The 5,809-nt window shown below is 41.8% G+C and overlaps 1 non-coding gene across 1 annotated transcript; it reads left to right on the top strand.

Moving 5' to 3' along the window:
* Window positions 1-3,049: 3,049 nt before the first annotated feature.
* Trnak-uuu lies at window positions 3,050-3,122 on the top strand. The gene has a single exon. It is a non-coding gene; the product is annotated as a tRNA-Lys (tRNA).
* Window positions 3,123-5,809: the final 2,687 nt, after the last annotated feature.

Raw genomic sequence — 5,809 nt, forward strand, 5'->3', positions numbered from 1 at the left:
TTGTGTGATATTCTTATAAGATTCCCAAAATTTGGTAATGGTTACTATGGAAACTTAAAATGTACTTAAACCGAAGGTGAGACCCAGATTGGCATGGACATCTCCTCTGGCTCCTGGTTAGAGACTGTCCATCAGCCAGTTCAAATAAAGCTTTGTTTGTTCCTGCCTTTTCAGTTTTCTTTTGAGTGTCTTTCTCGATGAACTCATTTGCTATATTAAGAGAAAGGAAATAAATAAGATCATGAATGAAAGGCAAGGCTTGGCTCGTGCATTCTGTTACCAAGTATTTTCTGCATCCTGTGTGATGTGCACCCTTTTTTGACATGAAGAGTGAAGATACGCAGGCAATAGCACTTAAAGCCTGATCATGAGGGACAGCGCGTGTGTTTCAGAAGCTGTCTGTATTCCACCAGCTGGTTGTTTACACACTTTTCCACGCAAGAAAACTAGGTTTTCCTCATCTCTCAGCCTGTGCCACCACCATCTGGAACACCCAAAGGCAGGAACGACTTTTTCTCAGAAACCTATTCTCACAGGATGCATCCTGAACTACACAGGCTTACTCACCATTCGCTGGTCACTTTTTAGACAGTATTCCTGTAGACAGTGAAACTGGCCTAGGAGTACACGGGGTTCTGGTCCCACCTTACCGTAGCCTGAGTGAGTCCCTCAGCTCCCTGGATCCCGCTGTCCTCCTATGTACACCAGAAAGGAGACGGCCCTATGAAGAAATGCTCCAATGACCAAATGCTTCCTTCTTACATGATTTTAAGTGTATGATGTTAATTTTTTTAAAATTTCCAGAACAAAACACAACCACAGAAAACATGATGGTAATCGTTCATAGGTTGTTCTTCAGTTGCTTTTAATGCCTATTTGACAGTAGAAATAAAGCTGGCTATTCTTGATTGCTGTAGCTAGTTGTTCTTAAACCCAAATCTGAAAACTTCTGCAGTAGGCCAGAGATGGGGTGGCACAAGTTGTACTGTGCCAGATGCCTTGTAGGGGACGCTACTTCTTACAAAAGCTTTGTTTTCATTTTATCCTTCTTTTCTCTTTACCTTTCTTCCTTTCCCTTAGTTGCCTTTTCCATTTGAATATTTCCTTCCTATTCCACAATATCTATAACACATTTTGTATTACACACAACATATTATTTTGTGTAATATCTATTACACATATTTACACTTTCACTTTCTCACACCAGAGAAACCACGTGACATTTGGACATGTGTGTCTGATTTATTTTACTTAAGAGTATGTTCGCAAGTTGCATCCATTTATCTAGAATGTCTCAAGTTTATCCTTCTTTATGGCAGAGTAGTCTCCATTGTATAAAAAGCCACATCTTCTTTATCCATTTATCTGTCACTGGGCATTTGGGCTGTTTCACAGTTTTAGCTATTACAAGTGGTGCTGCTATAAACATGGGTGTGCATCTGTTGCTGTGGTATGATACTTTCAATTCTATTGGGATGATACCATGTAGGGGAGTAGCTGATTCAAATGGAACCACTAGTCCTAGTTTTTTGGGGAATCTCTACACTGATTTCCACAGTGGTTGCACCAGCGTACACTCCTAGCAATGGTGGAGAAGGGTTCTTTTTCCCCACAGCCCCTCCAGCATTTGTTATTGGTTGATTCTTGAGAAAAAGTCCTGAGCTATGAGAAAAGATAGACTGGTGTTCAATCTTTCTTGGGTGAGATGGAATCTCAGCTCTGTTTTATTTTGCATCTCTTGAATGACCAATGATGTTAAACATTTTTTCATATATTTATTTGCCATTTGTATTTCTTCCTCTGTGAAATGTCTGATTCTCATTTCAGATGCCCATTTTTGGATTGGGTCATTAAATTTAGGGTGTCTGATTTTTTTAGTTTTTTATATGTTCTAGATATTAGCCTTTTGTCTGAGGAACAGTAGGTAAAAAAAAAAAAAAAAAATTTCCCACACTGTGGGTTGTCTTTTCCCTCTGTTCGTGGTTTCTCTTGCTGTGCAAAATCTTTTTAATGAGATGAGATGCCAGTTGTAGATTCTTTGTAATATTTCCCACACAATCAGAGTTTCTTGATAAACTCCTTGCCTACACCTATGTCCTGACCTTTCAAGACCTTGTTAAAGTACAATATATTAATATTTCATTGTGTGCTTCCTCCCTGAGCTCATTCCTTTCTTTACTATGTACAGCCAGTGGCTTCAGTGGGGCTGAGCCGGAAAGGTGCAGTCCCTGTCTCCCCAGACCTTACCTTACTGTCTAGAAGGCAGGTTGTAAATAGATAGGCACAGAATGCAAAATTGATCACAGTATGGAAAAGGGGTATGCATGAAGCATAGAGAAAAGTAGCACCTCCTGAACTAGAATGTTCTGAGAGTCCAGCTGGGATCTTTCTATTGGCACTCCAGGAGTTAAGTAAGCTATGTGAAAGACTGACTAAAGTGTTTCTCCTGAGACTATCCGTACTTAAATGCATTTCTGCCAATCATAATGTCCTACTTCTTCACACTTGCTTGGGTATTATCTCTCTCTCAATAACACAATCTCCTACCCTCTCCCACCTGCACAACCATCTTACCTTTATCTCATAGATCGCACTTCCCTCTCTATCTGACTCAACATCATCTTGTGTAATTCCTTCACCTGCCTCCTCTCTCCTCTCCCTTCCTATTCCCTAGTGTTGACACTTCTGCCTTCGTATCTGTCCTCCCCACCACGTGATCCATCAGCTAAGAAGAGCAATGGATTGCTGAGGAAAAGTCCTGAGCTATGACAAAAGACAGACTGAAGTTCAACTTCTGGCTTCCCTAATTAATCACTAGTAGGGTGACCTCATGAGAGTAGTCAGTACTTTCAGCCCAGAGAGCCCAAATAAAAGGAGAAAACTGAGTTTCAGGATAATATCTACCCATTATTTTCACCCTTGATGGGTTGAATACCTTTTACACTAATAGCACTTGGGATGTATAGGTGTTTTTATAAATGCTTTACACATAGTGGCTTATGAATTTTCCACAATATTCCAATGAAATAGAATGATATCATAATCAGGAGCCTGGATAGCTCAGTTGGTAGAGCATCAGACTTTTAATCTGAGGGTCCAGGGTTCAAATCCCTGTTCGGGCACAACCTCTTTAAAATAAAGTGATATCACAATAGTAATCCTTATTTGCACCTTCATCCCCGTTTTGCACAGGAAGACCAGAAGCCTAGGGAGACGAAGTGAGCACCTCAGGTTCAACAGCTTGTGAAGCCATACTCACACCAGGAACCTCGTTACAGACCACACGCTATGATGCCTCACTATTCCAGCTATATTTTAAGTTGTCTCTAATGAAACTAATGATATATCCTCCAGGAAATTGGCAAAGGAATTAACTAAGATAATGTATGGAAGATTCTTAATATTCTGCCTGCCATGTGTAGATGATAAACAAATGTTAACCATGTGCCCTTATTTATTTAAAAAAAATACATCCTATGATATTCCACTTGCCTGGATTTTGTTAGCACGTACCCCACCTTTCTACATGTTCTATCTCTTCTGCATCCCATCTAGACACACAAACTGTATCATACTTTTCCTTTTATACATATTTTCTTGCCTATATTCTCCCATAATCCAGTCTTCTAACTGCCATTCCACAGCCTTTATTTTTTTTTCCACAGCCTTTATTTACTAAAAAATTAATTCTATCAGCGTAGAATATGCATGTAATTCAAAAAGGAAAGTGGAACTAAAACTATCAGTACCAGCTGGGCGTGGTGGTGCGCTCTTGTAATTCCAGCACTCGGAAGGCTGAGGCAGGAGGACCATTGAGAGTTCGAGACCAGCCTGGGCTACAAAGTGAGCCCAAGGCCAGTCTGAACTGCATAGAGAGACCTTGTCTCAAAAAGAAAAAATAAATAAATAAATAAAATAAAACTATCAGTATTCATCCCTCTATGCTTACATTCAAGTTCTTTCTTTGGAGACAGCCACTTTTAATACTTAGCTTTTTCTAAAATTTACTTTATAATTCCTAAATTACACATGCTATCTGTATGTAATTCATTGAAAACGTGTTTCTATTGACATCTTACTATGGAAGAGGGGTATTTAACAAACAGTCACCACCAACCCCCACCTGACAGACATACCCTGTATGTCCACGTCAAGGACAGACATCCTTATATTTCAAATCACAGTTTTGAAAGGAGTAATATTCCATCTCTATGTCATTATAAACAGTTAAACATGTATACTATAGAGATCTATACACAAATATACATAGATGTGTGTGTGTGTGTGGTATGTATGTGTATTTCAGAGCCTAACCAAGTAGTATATTATGATTACATTTCATTGGACACTCACCTTTATATTTTTCTTGAAATTAATAACTGCCTTTAGCTGTCTATATCTTATCACTAAATAACCCCCACACCTCCAACAGGAGGGAGCAACTCCTTTCACTGGGCTCAGGGCAAGAGCAGAAACAGAAGCCTACATTCTACAAGCTAATATATGGTCAGTGCTACTGCACTACTGTGTCATTCACTATGACCCCGTGCCTCCTTGAAAAATATATAAAACCAAAGCAAAGTATGTGTAAAGAACTAGTTTAGGACACCAAGGTGAACAACAGTGCAAATTCAAACTTTATTTTCTTTTCTGTCCTAGACTAGTGAGGCACCCTGCCCAGGGAGGATGAAGGAGGGTAAAAGGTTTCATCTCCATTGCTGTAGTGCTTTAGGTACCCTCCAGCAGGTCTCTTCCCAGGGTTTGGGAGCGCACAGGTTAAATACCCACTTTCTAGTTTTCCTTCCCTTAGAAGCCTAGCTGTTTGCCTTCCCACCTCCCCTCCAGCTCTCCACCATTCATGACCCCTTGGGAAACACAGAGTGAGTTCTGTGGCTGTAAGGTTTTACTCCCACTACCTGGTCCACGACAATCCATATCCTCTCCCCTGGTGCTCCAGCTCCCCAGCTCCCCTGCCCCATGCCACAGCTCCCACTTCCACCAGCATCACCCTCTTACACTCTCCACTGAACTGAAAATGGAAGACCAGGCTTTAGTTAGGAACTCCCTGACTTCTCAGGGGTCTGGACAAAAAGTGAGGGATGAGGATTATGGTCAGGGTGCCCAGCCTGGGTCCTCAGCCTGCAGTTCCCCTCCTGTGCCCACCCAAGGCTCTGCCGTACACTAAGAAGCCGCCACCTCCACCACCATCCTAGGTCCCTGGCCTCTACCTGCACCCCCATACAAAAGTAACGTTGGGCACCATTTGGCACAGTTCATTCTCAGCAGGATGAAGAGTCACAAATGCCCCAGAAGGAAAATTTGGACAGGAAATTCAGGGTCCCAAGAATCCACAGAATGAACTGTAAGCAAGGAGAGTGGAGGCTGCAAGTCAGCATCCTTGTGATCCCAAAGATACTTCATGCTACCAGGAGGAGCCAGGCAGGAGGAAGATCCGGCCCCCTCTTGCTCCGAGCTTAGAGCCAATTCCCTCTGAGTACAGAAGAAACCACTTGGTAGCCTCAACCTGTGTTTCTCTTTTCTCACCCAGCCTTGAGCCCGCCATCACCCTTCTCCTGCGAGGACCCTCCACCAGTCAGTCAGGCGTGGTGTCCACCAGGACTGTGTAAATCCTCCTCTTGCCCATCCTGGATCCTGAACCTGCTTTTTTGATTTACTCCTTCATCTTGGTGGAGCTCATATGCAAGTAATTTTCTAAGGAAGGCTCATAAAACGTACATTTTTGAGGCTTTCCCATTCCTGAAAGTAGTAATTCTATGCTTAGGTTGATACCTTAAGTGGATATAGATTC

The sequence above is a fragment of the Chinchilla lanigera genome, unplaced genomic scaffold, assembly GCF_000276665.1.
Source record: "Chinchilla lanigera isolate Chin_1 unplaced genomic scaffold, ChiLan1.0 scaffold00049, whole genome shotgun sequence".
Lineage (NCBI taxonomy): Eukaryota > Metazoa > Chordata > Mammalia > Rodentia > Chinchillidae > Chinchilla > Chinchilla lanigera.